Source organism: Salvelinus namaycush, chromosome 4, assembly GCF_016432855.1.
Source record: "Salvelinus namaycush isolate Seneca chromosome 4, SaNama_1.0, whole genome shotgun sequence".
NCBI classification, from domain to species: domain Eukaryota; kingdom Metazoa; phylum Chordata; class Actinopteri; order Salmoniformes; family Salmonidae; genus Salvelinus; species Salvelinus namaycush.
This window is the reverse complement of record NC_052310.1, coordinates 77,061,627-77,084,671: the sequence shown is the minus strand read 5'-3', so window position 1 is coordinate 77,084,671 and position 23,045 is coordinate 77,061,627.

Sequence of the window (23,045 nt, the reverse complement as noted above, 5' to 3'; positions counted from 1 at the left end):
TAGGTTGGGCTAGAGTGGTGTTGCCTGGGATAGGTTGGGCTAGAGTGGTGTTGCCTGGAGTAGGTTGGGCTAAAGTGGTGTTGCCTGGGGTAGGTTGGGTTAGAGTGGTGTGGCCTGGGGTAGGTTGGGTTAGAGTGGTGTTGCCTGGGGTAGGATGGGTTAAACTGGTGTGGCCTGAAGTAGATTTCACACTGGTGTCTGATCCGATAGTTGATGTTCGCCATGCTGGGTACTGGAGAGAGGGCCAGCTTTTTGCAGGCGGAACTTGAGTGGTCAGCTCCACTGGTGGTGCGTGGAGAATATCACTGGGGAAGCCAAGCCAGGTAAGAAAAGCCATATTACAACCTATGTGTTGTGAATATTGTCTTGGTTGCTTTATAACCTGGTAATTCATATTCCTTGCCACTGTCATCCAGTATATAGGCCTAAGGCTGAGACAATAAGAAAACACAGTGAATAAATTCTACCACTCCTTTGTTTCGTCACAAAACCAGAGAAGTCCAGTGAAGTACACAAAGCATACTTCATGTAACAAACAGTTACATGAGCTACAGCATGGTCAATCAAGTTAATGTTTCCCACATTTCGTACTACTAAACAATTATTGCCTCCACTATTCCAGCACCATTTCAACTTCAACAGTTGAACATCATCAAATCACCTCTGCTTGGTCAAATGCAGGTACAACTAAAAGATACCAGAAACAATTCAGTCCTATCAACGTAAGCTAAATATGATTTGGCTGTTCATGGTATTGATTTCTTTGTGTGTGTGCAAGTAGAAAATATATGTTGACGACAATGCCATCCTCCTCGCTTTCATTTTGCAGAAACGTCTAGGACTGTCATGCAGTACACACTTTTAGTTTTTGTTGTCTTAGGCCACCTGGCTAAAATGCTTGCTCTCTAGCCTAAATTCCTTTCATGGGCAACGATGAGCCAGCTAGGTCACATTAGCTTACTAGCCTACATCTAGCTACATAGAGAACTTCAACCCTCTCAGGCCAGGGGCACGATATATGACTTTATGGTTGTATCAGAATCGCCGTTATAATCATTGGCCACTACAGAGTATTAAGTAAAACCACAAGTCCAAATCCCTATCTCCATCCATGGCTAACTTAGAAAAGGGGTCATTTTAGCTAGCTAGCCACCAGTGAATAACAATACAACTACGTGCAGCAATTCAAGTTTTTTCTGTCAATGACGTTTGGCTTTTGATGTGATCTGATTGGTGTGAAGTCAAATCCTAACTGGCTTCCCTTGACAGTTTTTGAATTTTTTTGATGTGGCAGGACCATTCACAGTTGATCTCACTCAGTTTAGCTCAACACTATTATTTAATACTGTTTTATCAAAGGAGGCCAAATGCTCGCTGGCTTCCCTTGCATTCAATGCTACGGGCGGCAACAATGTCATATTATTTTAGACCAGACAGCATCAGATAGATGGGCTACACATACAGAGACAGAGGGACGCTGTTTTGCTTGCTCGAATTATTGCTCCGGTGAGATACATTCAGCCTCTTGTGAATTGAAGTAAAATATTTAAAACAGAGAGACGAAAAATCTATTATTTTATGTTTTTTGTTGTTACATTTTTTGGGGAAGCCATGAATACATGCCATTGGTCAGCTTTGTTCTTCTTAGGGAAACAAATGCAAACATCATAAAAATATAGACTTTAATAAATTTGTGTAGATAGATTTCATAGTAATTTCTAAATTCTACTACACTAGGCTAGTGCACAGAATACAGTATATGTGGCTTGACCTCAGTAGAACCAACCATTGAATGATCCCTGTCAGTGTAGACTCTACTTATGGCCTGTCATTTTGGGCTGAAGATTTAAAAAATAGCCTGTAAGTAAACAAGAATAAAAGCAATTTTGTGTCATAAAGTAAACTTGTTAAAAATGCACATAATCACACGAGGTGAAGGGGCATCTTACTGGGCTGAAACTGCTCCATATGGACAGAAGCCAATCAGATAATTGAGACACATGATCAAATCTGGGATATGGTGATGCCTGCACTTCGGAACTGTTGAGAGGATGAAACATTTCACAAAACTAATGTCATGGCCTGTATAAAAACTCTCTATACGAATGGTAACAGCTCTATCAAACTGAAACATGGCGCCTCACCTAGATTTGAGTTAAAGAAAGGAACTATGAAGGTTGTCCCATCTCACGGTATCTGTTTTTATTAGTCACCCAACTTCTTACAAATTCTATTAATAATAGTCCTCCACAAGCTGGTGAAAAAATTATTATAAGCCAGCTGACTGACGATACTACACTTTTTCTGAAAGACGCTGGTGAATCAATGTGATAGAATCCTTTTCCAAAACATCTAATCTATGTCTTAACACAAATGCAAACTCAAAAGTATTGTGTAGCACCTGCACCTAAATGTAAACAGTACCGGCACCTTTTTCAGTCCAAGTCAAGTACAGGTGACAACCTCATATTATGGTATTCCAGTGAAAGAATAACTTACATATTTAGGCATAATCATTACTAAGGATCAAACATCTAGACGCTTCCTACATTTTGACCCTGTTATTTTTTTTAAACTGAAGAAGCTAAACCAATGGCTACAGCGGGAATTATCTTTAAAAGGAAGAGTCCAAATAACCAAGGCTGAGGGTATCTATAGACAAACATATTCTGCTCTATCTTTACGTCTTGACAGGAAAACAAGCAAAGAGATAGACCAGATGCTTTCAACTTTCTGTGGAGAAACCGTAACCTTTATATGAGGAAAACTGTTGTAATGAACACTTATGAGTATGGTGGGCTTTATTGTCTGGACTTTTCAACCTTAAATAATACTTTAAGATCAATTGGATAAAACAATTGCCAAGAAGACCCACTTCTATGTGGAACTTTATTCCTCATTGTGTCTTCTCTACTTTTGGTGGCCTTAACTTCATGTTGGTTTGCAATTATAATATTGACAAAGTTCCAGTGAAACTCTCTGCTTTTCATCGTAAGGTTTTTTGTCATGGTCCTTAATTTATAAGCAACATTTCTCTCCACACAAATATCTGGAATAATCAGAGGATATTGTATAAAAAATAAATCTTTGTTTTAAGTATATTGGTTCCAAAATAATATTGGATTGGTGAACCAAATTGTAAATGCAGAGGTTATTTTACTTAGTTATGAGGAATTCTTATCACTTTACAAGATCCCTGTAACACCTAAAGAATTTGCAATCATTTTAGATGGCATTCTCTCAGGGGTTGCTTATTATTCAGGAACATGTCAAGACATGTTCCTCAGAACTTAGCTTCGATTATCCCTGTTGACTCATCAGTAGGAAAGATGTATTTTTATTTTGGTCCGTACAACAACAATAGAACTATATGTGCCTTGTTTTAACAAGATGTTGTATCTATACCTCATGTTATGCCTTATTGAAATCATTTTATTAATAACATCTGTTGGAAAAAGTTTGGATGTTGCCTCACACATACCTACTTATTAACTAAATGAAGGAAGTTTATTTTAAAATGATTCATAAATATTATCCTGCTGACCCCCAAGTTTAAAAAACCTTTTAGGGCTAGGCGTTCTGCTAGCGGGACAACTTCCTGGGAAACTGGAGGGCGCTCAATTCAAATAAATAATCATAAAAATGATGGATATTAAACATTTAGGTACATACAAGTGTCTTATATCCGTTGAAAGCTAAATTCTTGTTAATCTAACTGCACTTTCCGATTTACAGTAGCTATTACAGCAAAAAAACGCCATGAGATTGTTTGAGGACGGCGCCCCACATCAAAATATTTTTCCACTGGCTCAGGTTTCTTAAATTCCCAAATATCGAATAAATATTCACTTACTTTTTGAAAATCTTCCTCTGATTTGTCATCCAAAGTGTCCCAGCTATAACATGTAGTTTCGTTTTGTTAGATAAAATCCTTCTTTATATCCCAAAAAGTCTGTTTAGTTGGCGCCATCGATTTGAGTAATCCACTCGTTCAACATGCAGAGAAAGACATCCGAAAATCTACCCCTAAAATTTGTTTCAACAAGTCAAAATAAGCTTCTATTTACTTCTCAGATACCCTACAATGTAATCAAACTATAATATTTCTTACAGAAAGAAGTATGTTCAGTAGGAAACTGATTTTAGCAGATGCGTGCTGTCTTCATGGAGCGTGCAAACACGAATTTCCAAGACTGTGTCCCTGTACCAAAACTGATATTTCTTATTTGTTTTTGAAGTTACAAGCCTGAAACCTTGACCATAGACTGCTGACACCCTGTGGAAGCCATAGGAATTGCATCCAGGGAGCTAACCCTGGATGACCTTATAGTTGCCATTGTAAGAGGATGGTCTCTCAAAAAGAAACAATTCCGGTTGGTTGTTCTTTGGATTTTCTCCTGCCATATCTATTGTGTTATATTCTCCTACATTATTTAAAAATTTCTACAAACTTCCATGTGTTTTCTTTCCATTGGTACCAATTATATGCATATCCTGGCTTCAGGGTCTGAGCAACAGGCAGTTTACTTTGGGCACATCATTCAGGCGGAAATTGAGAAAAAAGGGGCCTAGCCCTAAGAAAAAGACAAACTCAAATTGTACATTTTGTAATGGCGACCCAGAAACAGTGTTGTATCTTTTTTGGCATTGTATTCATGTAAAGAATCTGTGGCAAGATATCAGTAGATTTATAATTGGTCATATTTATGAAGATTTTATCCTATTATGGAGAGATGTACTGATTGGATACTTTACAGTACCTACAATAAAAACAATTTAAAATAATTGTACATAATTAAGGTCAATATTATTTTGGCCAAATGTGATATTCACAAATGTACATGTTCAAACAAAACACTCCTTTTTCTTACCTTACAAAAGGAAAATGAACAATATTTTAAGACACATACTCTACCAACAAAAAAGCTGTTTCCTTTGCAGTACCTCAAACTCATGAGAAACTTTTATGAGTGAATTTTACTCCTGGCTCAAAGTTTGTGTGAGCAGTGTCTTATCATCATCCTAAAACTTCCTCTGCGCTGGGAGTTTCTTTGTTGTTGTTGTCTTAAAACTGGTTTTAACAGGATTCCTAGGACCTTTTCTGAGACACTTTGTAGATACGGGCCCTGGTCTCTCCTCCATTCTAGCAAGATGCACACAGTAGTACACACCACCACACTCACTGCCACTTGCCTGCCCTCCATGAAACCAAAGGCTCTTTTAAGAGCCACCTAGTATATTAAAATAAGTGTGTGTGAGGAAGGGGGGGGCTGTCAAAACTGTTAACCACTTAAATGTAACTAAATGTAATCGAAAATGTAATCTACTTATCCCCAAAAGTAATTTATCATGAGAGGGCCATAAACAATAACTAGTAATGCTGCATACTCCCAAAAAAAATCTCACCTTTTATGGTACTTTTTATTTGTTATTGCTGATTTGTAGTCACTTTTGAGGACACAAGCTCAAGTACACAGTACAAATATTATATAAATATGAAATATTTTATATGATGTTTCCTATTCAACAAAACTGTATTAATTAGGCTTGATGCTTTCTAGATATAGTATAATCAAATTAAAAAGCGAATAACTAAGATTTCACCTTCCTTAACTGTAAAATAAATATTTGTATGTTTAGTGTTAGAGAAAATGTATATGTATAAAATGTATATACATATTTTCTAAAGGTTTCTCTTGATCAAAACGTCTGCCCCCATCGCTGTGAACGTCTCAGAGTTCTAGCTTAGCTTCTTCAACTTGTTAGGAACGCACCCGTCATCTCATATTAATCTTGTCCGACTATGACAAACAAAGTGTTTTTAGATGAATGGCTATAAATCGATCTCTGAATGCAGGGGCGCAACTTTCACAGGGGATAGGTGAGGACATAACCCCCCCACATTCTGAAATTGCATTTTTGTTCCCACTAGTTTTATCATTGCACTGTGATACAAAAAAGTGGCTCTATTGTGCTTTAGGACCATGCAGACACCTCAAAGCGTTTCAGCTGGCTGGATTTAGGACCACACAGACAGACGTGCGAACAGAGGCAGCTGTTGTCTGTGTGTGTTGTGCTTTTTCTCTGAGTTTTATTAAAAGCAACCAGAGAATTGATGTAGCTGGCGAGGTAACTGCTGTTTGACTTGACAGAAAAAAATATTTATTCCCAGTGCTGAGCTAGTAGTGTAACTGACATATAACGTTAGCTAATGTTTCATCCCCTCTCGACTGAAGTTCTGTCTGAAGTGAATGAACTAGCTAGCTAACGTTGGCCTCAATCATACTAGACCTGAATCAAATGATGAAACCAGCGGCCAAACGATTGAAGACCGATATTCTGGCATTTTTTAACAGGGCGATGTTAGTTTTTATTAGAGTCAGTATAGCAATGTAACATTTTTAATCTGTCAGTTTCCATAGGTAATTCCCTACTTTTCACTGACACGGTATAAACAGCTCTACAGGCTTCACTGTCATGCTGCACGGTCAGTACACAACACTATGCTCATCATGTTTTAGCAGGATTGGATGGTGACAGGTGTCCCAGTAGGGTCAGACAGCCAGAGAAGACCAGGCTATGGAGCGCAGGTGAATTTTGCAGTATATTAAAACAATCAGCGAATAGATACAAAGTTCCATCTTGAGTTGATGGGTAGAATACAGTCTGAGATCTGAGAATAATGGTAATTTCAATTATTGAACCATTCATTTTATTCTTAGATAATTATTTTCATTGGTAATTCTTTGCCATGCCTCATCTGAGCAGGATCAGACGGTGACAGTGGTCTCAGCAGGGTCAAAAATGTAACGCTCTGATCCAGTGAAACCGTCATAAAATATCAGATTACTTCTTGTCCCTTGCACAAATAGCCAACAGCTGTGTCTGTCCCGAACTCACTGGCGCGGGAAACTCTATATTAGAGGGCCCAGAATATTTTATATAATCTTTCAAGTTTGCAAGCACGAGTTTCTGGGCGACCCAGTTGATAGTTGATACATTGTTTCAAGTTTGTTGCAGACAGAACATGTGTAGCCAATGTAATTTATAGAATGTTTTTTGCTCAAATATTTTTTCTTGAACACACATAACAATGGTGTATAGGTACTTTGTAGCAAAGACAAGTATGCAATTCTTATATAAACATAAAAAAGCAGACAGATACAGAAAATACCCCGATTTATAGGTACAAAATAAATAATACAAAATAAGATATACAGAACAAGGACAGGTAAACAGATATTACCTCCCACATCCATCCCTCATAGGATATGTATTTTTATCAGTATTGCAGCCTGCAGGCTGAAGCGTTTTTATGTGTTGTAGGCAATTTTACATAGTTGCCAATGGCAATAAAAGTTACTTATAGATTTGTATAATTTTCATTTAGATTTAGATAGAATGTAGATGAACCACAGACAATGATTTTGAGATACAAAGACTATTATAAATGACATGTAACTTTTCCACTAAAATGTGCATATAAAAATCATAACTGGTACGCAGATTGGTAGAAATGGTAAGATAAATTGTTGCTCCAAATATAAAAGGTTGCCGATCGCTGGTGTAGCCTATTACCGGCAACTTCAGGAGTTTAATGGCAGAATCTACAAAGGTCAGCATCAGCGGGAGAAAGAGGGTCGGGAACAGGTATTTTTCTTCTGGTTAGTATATATTGATCTCTGGCTCATTCTTGAGTCATTTGTGTGTCTGTTAAGAGAATTATGTTCTCAATGTTCATAAACTGAACTTCAATTGAACTACTCGGTCTGTTACCAAGAATTTGTAAGATTCTTGTTGAAATGAACCAGACTACAATAGACAGCAACATTTATTTACGAGAGCTCTGCTTATCATTTCCTGTACATTGGTTTATATACCTCTCATTTCGTCATAAATGTCCCTCCTCCTCTCAGACAATATAGTTCACAAGTCTTCTGCTACTCATACATTGCTTATCCCATCCTGCCACCTGTTATACAATCTACTACAAGCCCAAGGTTTCTCCCCTCCCTGGGTGGGGAGACTTCCTTCCCTGTTATCAGTTCCACAGTGGTCACAAGTTGTCTGCCACAGTTCCTTGTCTGCTAACAGTCCCTCTTTTCTTATGGACAAACATTCTTCATCATTATACAGAGACAGTGTAGAATTCTGTTAGATATAGTCCTATCATTACTTTAAATGTATACATCATTTAGTCATTATACATAAAATTCATAACAGTGTCTTAATTATTTAATCAAACAGCATGCTTAAAGCATCAGAAAAGGTCAGTACATATAGTTAATTTTAATAAAACACATCGGGTGTGTCTATATATCGAAAAATACACGTTTAAAATTTTTAACAAGTCGATTCTGAGGGAGGACCCCCAGACTCCCTGCCAGGTTATGTCCCCCCCACTTCTAAAACCAAAGTTGTGCTCCTGTCTGAATGTGCTACCGTGATAAAACCACTCTCTCCTGCTGCTCTACAATGTTTGCAGGCATGTCCTTTGTCAGTGGCTGTGACGTAGGGTTCAGTCAGGAGTTGATGGACAGTTGGAAGAGCAAATTAAATGGTAGGAGGTTCAAGTGGTTTCAGACTTCACATCCATCACACAGGCTCAGAAAATATACTCTGTGTCCATGGGAACCAGGGCTATCCATTTTCATGTACGGTGTCCACAAATCGATGTCTATGCAAAAATATCAATCGGAACTGGTACCAAAACCACGCAGGATGTGTGACTGTATGCAAGCACCTACCTTTTGACTGTATCATTACTTGTTGTAACAACAACACAACGTCATAACAAACCTTTTGACATTTCACTAAATGGCCCAGTACCACTAAAACTACATCCCCCAGAAGGCTGAGTGATGCTTCCATCCTCTCCATGAATACAGAATCCCCTGTTGTAAAATTGTCTGACTATGACTGCAGTGATGAAAAGGGTACTCCATGGAGTATAACCAGTCATAGTAGCCCACTGATTCAATGGATAAAGACAGAAAAGATCACTACATTCACTAGTCACCATGCATACTCTAATTTCTCTATGATGCTACCCAATTTGACCCTTCTCACACCTCACAGTCATACTACACCATCATATATCATGCCAGAGATGGGGTAGAGACCTATTGTATCTCTCCTGTGGCCATGGAGGAACCTTCACCTGTCACTGTCTGCATATCCAGAACTGGAACACTATGACCCTCTTACAGTGGCTTGCGAAAGTATTCACCCCCCCATTGGCATTTTTCCTGTTTTGTTGCCTTACAACCTGGAATTAACATGGATATTTGGGGGGTTTGTATATTTTGATTTACACAACATGCACACCACTTTGAAGATACAAAATATTATTTATTGTGAAACAAACAAGAAATAAGACAAAAAAAAACAGAAAACTTGAGCGTGCATAACTATTCACCCCCCCCCCCCAAAGTCAATATTTGCAGAGTCACCTTTTGCAGCAATTACAGCTGCAAGTCTCTTGGGGTATGTCTCTATAAGCTTTGCACATCTAGCCACTGGGATTTTGTCGCATTCTGCAAGTCTCTTGGGGTATGTCTCTATAAGCTTTGCACATCTAGCCACTGGGATTTTGTCGCATTCTTCAAGGCAAAACTGCTCCAGCTCCTTCAAGTTGGATGGGTTCTGCCTGTGTACAGCAATCTTTAAGTCATACCACATATTCTCAATTGGATTGAGGTCTGGGCTTTGACTAGAACATTCCAAGACATTTAAATGTTTCCACTTAAACCACTCGAGTGTTGTTTTATCAGTATGCTTAGGGTCATTGTCCTGAAGGAAGGTGAACCTCTGTCCCAGTCTCAAATCTCTGGAAGACAAACAGGTTTCCCTCAAGAATTTCCCTGTATTTAGCGCCATCCATCATTCCTGACCAGTATCCCAGTCCCTGCCGATGAAAAACATCCCCACAGCATGATGCTGCCACCACCACGCTTCAATGTGGGTATGGGGTTCTCGGGGTGATGAGAGGTGTTGGGTTTGCGCCAGACATAGCGTTTTCCTTGATGGCCAAAAAGCTACATTTTAGTCTCATCTGGCCAGAGTACCTTCTTCCATATGTTTGGGGAGTCTCCCATATGCCTTTCGGCGAACAAGTTTGCCTTAAGCAATGGCTTTTTTCTGGCCACTTCCGTAAAGCCCAGCTCTGTGGAGTGTACGGCTTAAAGTGGTCCTATGAACAGATGCTCCAATCTCCGCTGTGGAGCTTTGCAGCTCCTTCAGGGTTATCTTTGGTCTCTTTGTTGCCTCTCTGATTAATGCCCTCCTTGCCTGGTCTGTGAGTTTTTGTCAGCTGCCCTCTCTTGGCAGGTTTGTTGTGGTGCCATATTCTTTCTATTTTTTAATAATGGATTTAATGGTGCTTTGTGGGACATTCAAAGTTTCTGATATTTTTTTATAACCCAACCCTGATCTGTACTTCTCCACAACTTTGTCACTGACCTGACCTGTCACTGAGCTCCTTGGTCTTCATGGTGCTGCTTGCTTGGTGGTGCCCCTTGCTTAGTGGTGTTGCAGACTCTGGGGCCTTTCAGAACAGGTGTATATATACTGAGATCATGTGACAGATCATGTGACACTTAGATTTCACATAGGTGGACTTGATTTAACTAATTATGTGACTTTTGAAGGTAATTGGTTGCACCAGATCTTATTTAGGGGCTTCATAGCAAAGATGGTGAATACATATGCACACACCACTTTTCCATTTAAAAAAAATAATAATATTTTTTTCATTTCACTTCACCAATTTGGACTATTTTGTGTATGTCCATTACATGATATCCAAATAAAAATCAAATTAAATGACAGGTTGTAATGCAACAAAATAGGAAAAACCCCAAGGGGGATTAATACTTTTGCAAGGCACTGTATCTCTGTCGCTACTGTGGCAGCCTGGAGAAAAGGAACATGAGGGGAGAGAAATTAGGTTTCATATCAGTGCACTCAATGTAAAATGTGCTACCTGACGCTAGGGGGCAGTAGATACTAAAACAAGCTCGTGATGGTGGTTCAACGTGATGACAGAGCAGAAGAGAGCTCACGTCATCACGAAAGCCATTATTTATAGGGATTATATATGTGTGTCTCTTCATTGGCCTGGGCTATTGTTTGCATTCAAGACCAGGTCGACTTTATTGCTCTCAGTTTGTCACTGTCAGAGTAGCAATTCATTTCTGTCATGTGTGTGGTATTGAAAAATATTCAGCTGATGTCTAATGTAAATGACATATAATTGTTAAAAGGCCAATTTTGTCTTTCCCAGACCCGGCTAAATAATGTTCCCCATGAGTGAAAATCCTAAAAACTTGACTGCTCAACTGTATGCCAGTACACATGCATTTATAGATGCATACAATGCTATATTGTAAAGGGGATTTTTTTGCACTCCCCTGGCAGCACCCCCAACAGGCCATGTATCTGTCTAAACGCAGCCAAAGAGACTTTTGATGTAACCCACGCATCCACCCGTTTAGTCGTCCTTCAAATAGTTTCCCCTGATCCAATGCACAAACAACAATTGCCGACTACAAATAAAGGGATACAGCAACATTTTAATTATAGAGCAAATAAGTTGCATTTTCCTATCTTCATCAGCCTAACTCACTTCATCTGGTTTGTGTGCATTCAACCTCATAGCAATTGAGCATCCCTGAGATTACAGTGCTTTCAGAAAGTATTCAGACCCCTCGACTTTTTCCACATTTTGTGGAGAAAGCCTCCACAGCCTTATTCTAAAATTGATTGAAAAGTTTTTTTTACTCACCAATTTACATACAGGATATGTCATAATGACAAAGCAAAAAATGGTTTTGACATTTTTGCTAATTTATATAAAAAAAACATTACAAAAACATTTAAATAAGTATTCAGATCCTTTACTTAGTACTTTGTTGAGGCACCTTTGACAGAAATTATAACCTCGAGTCTTCTTGGTTATGACGCTATAAGCTTGACACACCTGTGTTTGGGGAGTTTCTCCCATTCTTCTCTGCAGATCCTCTCAAGCTCTGTCTGTTGGATGGGGAGCATTGCTGCACAGCTACAGTATTTTCAGGTCTCTCCAGAGATGTTTGATCGGGTTCAAGTCCAGGCTCTGACTGGGCCACTCAAGGGCATTCAGAGACTTGTCCCGAAGTCACTCCTGCGTTGTCCTGGCTGTGTGCTTAGGGTCGTTGTCCTGTTGGAAGGTGAACTTTCGCCCCAGTCTGAGGTCCTGACTGCCCTGGAGTAGTTTTTCATCAAGGATCTCTGTACTTCGTTAATCTTTACCTCGATCCTAACTAGTCTCCCTGTCCCTGAAAAACATCCCCACAGGATGATGCTCCCACCACCATGCTTCAGCGTAGGCATGGTGCCAGGTTTCCTCCAGATGTGAAGCTTGGCATTCAGGACAAATAATTTAATCTTGGTTTCATCAGACTATGTGCCTTTTACTGAGGAGTGACTTCCGTCTGGCCACTACCATAAAGGCCTAATTGGTGGAGTGCTGCAGAGATGATTGTCCTTCTAAAAGGTTCTCCCATCTTCACAGAGGAACTCTAGAGCTCTGTCAGAGTGACCATTGGGTTCTTGGTCACATCCCTAACCAAGGCCCTTCTCCCCCGATTGCTCAGTTTGGCCGGGCGGCCAGCTCTAGGAAGAGTCTTGGCATTTCCAAACTTCTTCCATTTCAAAATGATGGAGGCCACTGTGTTCTTGGGGACCTTCAATTCTGCAGAAATGTTTTGGTACCCTTCCCCAGATCTATGCCGCAACACAATCCTGTCTCGGAGCTCTATGGACAATTCACTCGACCTCATGGCTTGGTGAATGCCTTTCCAAATCATGTCCAATCAATTGAATTTACCACAGGTGGACTCCAATCAAGTTGTAGAAACATCTCAAGGATGATCAATGTAAACAGGATATACAGTTAAAGTCGGAAGTTTACATACATCTTAGCCAAATACATTTAAACTCAGGTTTTCACAATTCCTGACATTTAATCCTAGTAAAAATTCCCTGTCTTAGGTCAGTTAGGATCACCACTTTATTTTAAAAATGTGAAATGTCAGAATAATAGAGAGAATGATTTATTTCAGCTTTTATTTCTAAGTCAGAAGTTTACATACACTCAATTAGTATTTGTTAGCATTGCCTTTAAAATGTTTAACTTGGGTCAAACATTTTGGATAGCCTTCCACAAGCTTCCCACAATAAATTGGGTGAATTTTGGCCCATTCCTCCTGACAGAGCTGGTGTAACTGAGTCAGGTTTGTACGCCTCCTTTCTCGCATACGCTTTTTCAGTTCGCTTTTTCCCTCCTGCAACAAAGCACCCCCACAACATGATGCTGCCACTCCCGTGCTTCACGGTTGGGATGGTGTTCTTTGGCTTGCAAGTCTCCCCCTTTTTTCCTCTAAACATAATAATGGTCATTATGGCCAAACAGTTCTATTTTTGTTTCATCAGACCAGAGGACATTTCTCCAAAAAGTACAATCTTTGTCCCCATGTGCAGTTGCAAACCGTAGTCTGGCTTTTTTATGGCCATTTTTGGAGCAGTGGCTTCTTGTTTACTGACAGATTAAACAGCATGATCATTACACAGTTACACCTTGTGTTGGGGACAATAAAAGTCCACTCTAAAATGCGCACACAACACAATGCCACAGATGTCTCAAGTTTTAAGGGAGCGTGCAATTGGCATGCTGATTGCAGGAATGTCCACCAGAGCTGTTGCCAGATAATTTCTTATTCATTTTTCTACCATAAGCCGCCTCCATCGTCATTTTAGAGAATTTGGCAGTACATCCAATCGGACGACGTGTATGGCGGTTTTCTGATGTCATTATTGTAAACAGAGTGCCCCATGGTGGCGGTGGGGATATTGTATGGGCAGGCATAAACTACGGACAACGAACACAATTTAATTTTGTTGATGGCAATATGAATGCACAAAAATACATGACGAAATAGGGAGACCCATTGTGAGGCCCATTTTTTTAAGGTATTTGTTACCAACATATACATATCTGTAATCCCACTCACGTGAAATCCATAGATTAGGCCCTAATACATTTTTTTTTTAAATAATGTTTTATCAGACCAGAACATACCGGATCTATTTTTCTCTCCATATCCCCGGATTTCAACCGCAAGCTCTGGACATTTACACCTGGATTTCGCAGCTAGCTAGCTGCTATCCGTGTGACTATTGGCTTATGTCGATCCCGGAGCAAACATCAATTATTCCGGAGCTAGCCAGCTGAAGAATTCCATCAGCCACTCCTTGGCTACAATCACCTATCCGGGCCCGTTTTACTGCCAATGCGGAGCCCCACCGGGCCTTCACGACTGGACTACCGACGTTATCTGCCCGAGGGAGTTATCCAACTGGCCCCTCCGTCGCGACGTTACCTGAACGCCCATCTGCGGCCCGCTAATCGTTAGCTGTCTTATCGGCTGCTATCTGAATAAGTCTATCGGACAATTTTTCTTGGGTCATTATAACTATATCTATTTTGCCAATTGGATTGATCCCCTCTACCACACGGAACCCCACTAATCTACCGACGGAAACGCACGAGGTGGCTAAAAACAGACCTCCATCCTATGCTAGCTTGCTACCGTTGGCCCGGATAGCTGTCTGAATCGCTGTGACCCCAACCAACCTCTACTCACTGGACCCTTATGATCACTCGACTAAGCATGCCTCTCCTTAATGTCAATATGCCTTGTCCATTGCTGTTCTTGTTAGTGTTTATTGGCTTATTTCACTATAGAGCCTCTAGCCCTGCTCATTATACCTTATTCAAGCTTTCAGTTCCACCACCCACACATGCGATGACATCACCTGGTTTCAATGATGTTTCTGGAGAATATCTCGCTCATCATCACTCAATACCCTTTACCTCCACTGTATTCACATCCTACCATACCTTTGTCTGTACATTATACCTTGAAGCTATTTTATCGCCCCCAGAAACCTCCTTTTACTCTCTGTTCCAGATGTTCTAGACGACCAATTCTCATAGCTTTTAGCCGTACCCTTATCCTACTCCTCCTCTGTTCCTCTAGTGATGTAGAGGTGAATACAGGCCCTGCAGTGCCTAGCTCCACTCCTATTCCCCAGGCACTCTCTTTTGATGACTTCTGTAACCGTAATAGCCTTGGTTTCATGCATGTTAACATTAGAAGCCTCCTCCCTAAGTTTGTTTTATTCACTGCTTTAGCACACTCTGCCAACCCGGATGTCCAAGCCGTGTCTGAATCCTGGCTTAGGAAGACCACCAAAAACTATGAAATCTCCATCCCTAACTACAACATTTTCAGACAAGATAGAACGGCCAAAGGGGGCGGTGTTGCAATCTACTGCAGAGATAGCCTGCAGAGTTCTGTCCTACTATCCAGGTCTGTACCCAAACAATTTGAACTTCTACTTTTAAAAATTCACCTCTCTAAAAACAAATCTCTCACCGTTGCCGCCTGCTATAGACCACCATCTGCCCCCAGCTGTGCTCTGGACACCATATGTGAACTGATTGCCCCCCATCTATCTTCAGAGCTCGTGCTGCTAGGTGACCTAAACTGGGACATGCTTAGAACCCCAGCCATACTACAATCTAAGCTTGATGCCCTCAATCTCACACAAATTATCAATGAACCTACCAGGTACCACCCCAAAGCCGTAAACACGGGCACCCTCATAGATAACATCCTAACCAACTTGCCCTCTAAATACACCTCTGCTGTTTTCAACCAAGATCTCAGCGATCACTGCCTCATAGCCTGCATCCGTAATGGGTCAGCGGTCAAACGACCTCCACTCATCACTGTCAAACGCTCCCTGAAACACTTCAGCGAGCAGGCCTTTCTAATCGACCTGGCCGTGGTATCCTGGAAGGATATTGATCTCATCCCGTCAGTAGAGGATGCCTGGTTATTTTTTTTAAAATGCCTTCCTCACCATCTTAAATAAGCATGCCCCATTCAAGAAATTTAGAACCAGGAACAGATATAGCCCTTGGTTCTCTCCAGACCTGACTGCCCTTAACCAACACAAAAACATCCTATGGCGTTCTATATTAGCATCGAACAGCCCCCGTGACATGCAACTTTTCAGGTAAGCTAGAAACCAATATACACATAAATCTAAATCTTCCAGTCCATTGTCATGGTCCAAATGCAGAAGCATCTCAACATATGATTTCTTCAACAGGCTGAATGTAGACGTATTGTCTCATTAATGGATGACATGTAGACCTATTGTCTCATTAATGGATGACATGTAGACCTATTGTCTCATTAATGGATGACATGTAGACCTATTGTCTCATTAATGGATGACATGTAGACCTATTGTCTCATTAATGGATGACATGTAGACCTATTGTCTCATTAATGGATGACATGTAGACCTATTGTCTCATTAATGGATGACATGTAGACCTATTGTCTCATTAATGGATGACATGTAGACCTATTGTCTCATTAATGGATGACATGTAGACCTATTGTGTCATTAATTCACGGCATGTAGACCTATTGCCTCATTAATGGATGACATGTAGACCTATTGTCTCATTAATGGATGACATGTAGACCTATTGTCTCATTAATGGATGACATGTAGACCTATTGTCTCATTAATGGATGACATGTAGACCTATTGTCTCATTAATGGATGACATGTAGACCTATTGTCTCATTAATGGATGACATGTAGACCTATTGTCTCATTAATGAATGACATGTAGACCTATTGTGTCATTAATTCACGGCATGTAGACCTATTGTCTCATTAATTCACGGCACATAGACCTATTGTCTCACTAATGGTGAGACAGGTGGTCGCCCCCAGGTGGAGAAGGTAGGAAGCAACATCTCCACCCCACTGATCCTCAACACTGGCTCCAGGGTGCGTTCTCAGCCCTCTCCTGTACTCCCTGTTCACCCATGACTGCGTGGCCATGCACGCTTCCAACTCAATCATCAAGTTTGCAGACGACACTACAGTGGTAGGCCTGATTACCAACAACGATGAGACGGCCTACAGGGAGAAGGTGATGGCCCTCGGACTATGGTGTCAGGAAAATAACCTCTCACTCCTCGTCAACAAAACAAAGGAGATGATCGTGAACTACAGGAAACAGCAGAAGGAGCACCCCCCCCCCCATCCACATCGACGGGAAGTAATGGAGAAGGGGGAAAGTTTTAAGTTCCTCGGCATACACATCGCAGACAAACTGAAATGGTCCACCCACACAGACAGCATGGTGAAGAAGGCGCAAAAGCGCCTCTTCAACCTCAGGAGGCTGAAGAAATTTGGCTTGTCATCTAAAACACTCACAAACTTTTACAGATGCACAATCGAGAGGATCCTGTTGGGCTGTATCACCGCCTGTTACGGCAATTGCACCGCCCTCAACTGCAAGGCTCTCCAGAGGGTAGTGAGGTCTGCACAATGCATCACATGGGGGCAAACTACCTGCCCTGCAGGACACCTATACCACCCGATGTCACAGGAAGGCCAAAAAGATCATCAAGGACAACAAACAACTGAGCCACTGCCTGTTCACCCCGCTATCATCTAAAAGGCGAGGTCAGTACAGGTGCATCAAAGCTGGGACTGGGAGACTGAAAAACAGCTTCTATCTCAAGGCCATCAGACTGTTAAACAGTCATTACTAACATAGAGAGGCTGCTGCCAACATACAGACTTAAATCTCTGGCCACTTAAATAAATGGATTTAATAAAGGTATCACTAGTCACTTCAAATAACGGCACTTTAATAATGTTTACATATCCTACATTACACATCTCATATGTATATACTGTATTCTATACCATCTACTGCATCTTGCCTATGCCGCACGCCCTTGCTCATCCATATATTTATTGTATACCATCTACTGCATCTTGCCTATGCCGCACGCCCTTGCTCATCCATATTTATTTATTATTTAGTTGTTGTGAATTTGTTAGATTACTTGTTGGATATTACCGCAATGCCGGAACTAGAAGCACAAGCCTTTCGCTACACTCGCATCAACATCTGCTAACCATGTGTATGTGACTAATAAAATTTGATTTGATTTGATAATGGATGACGTAAATCAAATCAAATTTCCTTTGTCATACGCTCCAAATACAACAGGTATACAACCTTACCATGAGATGCTTACTTATTAGCCCTAAACCAATAATAATTCAAGAAATAGAATTAATAAAATATTTACTAAATAAACTAAAGTAAATCAAATCAATCAAAAAGTAACAAGAAATGTACATACCAGTAACGAGGCTATATACCGGGGGTACCGGTACCGAGTCAATGTGCGGGGGTACAGGTTAGTGGAGGTAATTTGAAAAGGGGGGGGGGGGGTCAATGTAAATAGTCCGGGTGGCCATTTGATTAGTTGTTCAGCAGTCTTATGGCTTGGGGGTAGAAGCTGTTAAGGAGCCTTTTGGTACTAGGCTTGGCTTTCCGGTAACGCTTGCCGTGCAGTAGCAGAGAGAATAGTCAATGACTTGGGTGACTGGAGCCTTTGACAAATTTTTGGGCCTTCCTCCAACACCGCCTAGTGTATATGTCCTGGATGTCAGGAAGCTTGTCCCCGGTGATGTACTGGGCCCTATGCAATACCCTCTGTAGCGCCTTACGGTCAGATGCCGAGCAGTTGCCATACCAGTCGGTGATGCAACCGGTCAGCATATTCTTGATGGTGCAGCTGTAGAACATTTTGAGGATCTGGGGACCCATGCCAAAATCTTTTCAGTCTCCTGAGGGGGAAAAGGTGTTCTTGTGCCCTCTTCTCAACTGTCTTGGTGTGTTTGGACCATGATAGTTTGTTGGTGATGTGGACACCAAGGAACTTGAAATTCTCAACCCATTCCACTTCAGTCCCGTCGATGTTAATGGGGGCCTGTAAGGCCCTCCTTTTCTTATAGTCCACGATCATCTCCTTTGTCTTGCTTACATTGAGAGAGAAGCTGTTGTCCTTGCACCACACTGCCAGGTCTCTGACCTCCTCCCTATGGGCTGCCTCAGTGTTGTTTCGTTAGCAAACAATGATGGTGTTGGAGTCGTGTTTGGGCCACGCAGTCATGGGTGAACAGGGAGTACAGGAGGGGACTAAGCAGGCACCCCTGACGGGCCCCAGTGTTGAGGATCAGCATGGCAGATATGTTGTTGTCTACCCTTGGGGGCGGCCCGTCAGGAAGTCCAGGATCCAGTTGCAGAGGGAGTTGTTTAGTCCCAGGGTCCATAGCTTAGTGATGAGCTTTGTGAGCGCTATGGGTTTGAACGCTGAGCTGTAGTCATTGAAAAGCATTCTCACATAGGTGTTCCTTATGTCCAGGTGGGAAAGGGCATTGTGGAGTGGGATTGAGATTGCATCATCTCTGGATCTGTTGGGGCTGTATGTGAATTGGAGTGGGTCTAGGGTTTCTTGCATGATGGTGTTGATGTGAGCCATGACCAGTCTTTCAAAGCACTTCATGGCTACCGATGTGAGTGCTACGGGGCTGTAATCATTTAGGCATGTTACCTTCACTTTCTTGGACACAGGGACTATGGTGGTCTTTTTGAAACATGTAGGTATTACAGACTCAGCAAAGGAGAGGTTGCTAATGTCAGTGAAAACTCTTGCCAGTTGGTCCGCGCATGCTTTGAGTACACGTCCTGGTAATCCGTCTGGCCCCGCAGCTTTGTGAATGTTGACCTGTTTAATGGTCTTGCTCACATTGGCTACGAAGAGCGTGATCACACAGTCGGCCGGAACAGCTGGTGCTCTCACGCATGCGTCAGTGTTGGTTGCCTCGTAGCGAGCATAAATGCATTTAGCTCATCTGGTAGGCTTACGTCACTAGGCAGCTCGCGGCTGGGTTCCCCTTTGTAGTCCGTAATAGTTTTCAAGCCCTGCCACATCCGACGAGCGTCAGAGACTGTGTAGTAGGATTCAATCTTAGTCCTGTATTGATGCTTTGCATGTTTGATGGTTTGTCTGAGGGCATGGTGGGATTTCTAGTAAGCTTCCGAATTTGTGTCCCTAACCTTTAGTTCGGTGCGGATGTTGCGTGTAATCAATGGCTACTGGTTGTGAAATGTACATACGGTCACTGTGCACTTATTGATGAAGCGGTGACTGAGGTGGAATAATCCTCAATGCCATTGGATGAATCCTGGATAAATCACGGAACATATTTCAGTCTGTGCGAGAAAAACAGTCCTGCAGCATAGCATCCGCGTCATCTGACCACTTCCGTATTGAGAAAGTCACTGCTACTTCCTACTTTAGTTTTTGCTTGTAAGCAGGATTCAGGAGGATAGAATAATGGTCAGATTTTCCAAATGGAGGGCGAGGAAGAGTTTTGTATACATCCCAGTGTGTTGAGTAAAGGTGGTCTGGAGTTTTTTTGTCCTCTGGTTGAACATGTGACACGCTGGTAGAATCGGTTTGTGGTGGTAAATAGACGGCTACAAATAACATAGATAAGAACTCTCTTGGTAGTTAATGTGGTCTACAGCTTATCATGAGGTATTCTACCTCAGGCGAACAATACCTCGAGACTTCTTCAATATTAGATATCGTGCACCAGCAGTTATTGACAAATAGACACACACACCCACCACTTGTCTCACCAGACGTAGCTGCTCTCTCCTGCCGAAACATGGAGAAGCCAACCAGCTCTATATTATCCGTGTCATTGTTCAGCCAAGTCTCGGTGAAACATAATATATTACAGTTTTTACTGTCCAGTTGGTAGGATAGTCATAATCATAGATCGTCCAGTTACAAGGCATCCCGCCCTCTGCCCCCTTTTTCTCTGTCTGTCTTTTCTTCATGCTGATGATTGGGATTTCGGCCTTGTCTTGACAAAGCAGTATATCCTTTGTGTCGGACTCATTAAAGAAAAAATCTTTGTCCAGTTTGAGGTGAGTAATCGCTGTTCTGATGTGCCGAATCTCTTTTCAGTCATAAGAGACGGTAGCAGCAACATTATGTACAAAATGAGTTACAAACAATGCGAAAAAACTAACAAAAAAGCACAGTTGGTTCGGAGCCCGTAAAATGGCAGCCCTCCGCTCTGGTACCATTATTACCTTAATGGACCTATTGTCTCATTAATGGACGACATGTTGGCCTAAATCAGAGTTGCTAAATATAAAAAGTCTGATTCTTCTAAACCATATATCCCAATCTGACTGTGTAGGCCCCTCATATTTATCCTTCTCAGCAAGAAAAAAATAAGCTTAACAATTTTCTGGGATTAATGATCTGTACTGTATCTGGCAGACAAAAAGCTAACACAATAGATGAGATTATACAATGCACTCCCTATCAATACAGCTATACTAGCTTGTCTATGCTCATTACCAATGATCTGTATAGCAGTTATAATTTAAACTGAGGTTTATTTGGTAAGAAACACAGATTGGCTGTATTTTAATGTCGAATGGTATGTGAAGTGTGTGGACTTGATGGAGAGGAGCATCTCTGTCAACACTGAGTGTGAATACCAGCATCTTACACAAGTTCCACCTCAGCCCCTTATGCTGCTACCTGCATAAATAAAACGTGAACTGACTTGTTCAAGTATTTTCTCTATGAAACAGGTTCCCATAGGGACAGATAGACAACATAACATAACACAGAATACGAAATAAGACACAACACCGCTCCAGGTAAAGATTACCAACTTTCTTTTTATTGAAAAATATTGCTGTTATTTCAAAGAGGAGGACGTGTGAGGGAGGTAAATACACTGAACAAAAACATAAACACAAAATGTAAAGTGTTGGTCCCATGTTTCATGAGCTGAAACAAAAGATCCCAGAAATGTTCCATATGCACAAAATTTCTCTCAATTTTGTGCACAAATTTGTTAACATCCCTGTTAGTGAGCATTTCTCCTTCGACAAGATAATCCATTCACCTGACAGGGGTGGCATATCGAGAAGCTGATTAAACAGCATGATCATTACACAGATGCACCTTGTGCTGGGGAAAATAAAAGCCCATTGAAATGTGCACACAACACAATGCCACAGATGTCTCAAATTTTGAGGAAGCATGCAATTAGCATGCTGACTGCAGGAATGTCCACCAGAGCTGTTGCCAGATAATTGAATGTTAATTTGTCTGAAATAAGCCATCTCCAAAGTTGTTTTAGAGAATTGGGCAGTATGTCCAACCGGCCTCACAACCGCATACCACGTGTATGGCGTTGTGTAGGCGAACGGTTTGCTGATGTCAACGTTGTGAACAGAGTTCCCCATGGTGGTGGTGGGGCTATGGTATGGGCAGGCATAAGATACAGTTTAATTAATTTCATTTTAAATCGATGGAAATTTTTATGTACAGAGATACCGTGACGGCCCATCTTGAGGCCCAATTTTTTCTTAAGGTGTCTTTGACCTTCGCAGTCATGAAATCCATAGATTAGGGCCTAATGAATATATTTCAACTGACTGATTTCCTCATGAACTATAACTCAGTGAAATCTTTGAAATTGTTGCATGTTGCATTTATATTTTTGTTCAGTATATATGTATACACAGTAGAATGAGAAAGAAAAAGAAAAGTAGCACATACCTGGCATAAAAACTAGCCTTGAGTAGAAAAAAATGAAACACTCTCCAGCTGAACCTTTAAGCCAGTTCTTTTTCACAATCCCTTCCCCTTGTATGACTCTCCCCCCCACCCCACAGGCAGTAGGCCAGGGCACTGAAATCATCTTGTGGTTAAAACCCACTTTACTTTCTGATGTCTCTTCATTAGCATCACTATGCCATAATGCCTATAACAAACATAGTAATAGTCACTGTTTTTCATGGATGGCACAATTAGTATTTATCTACTTCACTTCAGTAGCAAATAAAATGGAGGTGGACAGGTATGAGTGTTTTGATAGAAAATGTAAAGGTTCTTTATAAAGTGTCCCGGCATTGGTGAAGAACAGCTAAGGGATTGCAGCAGTTTAACCCACTTTCCATAGACAGATTCTACAACACATTGGTGAAGAACAGCTAAGGGATT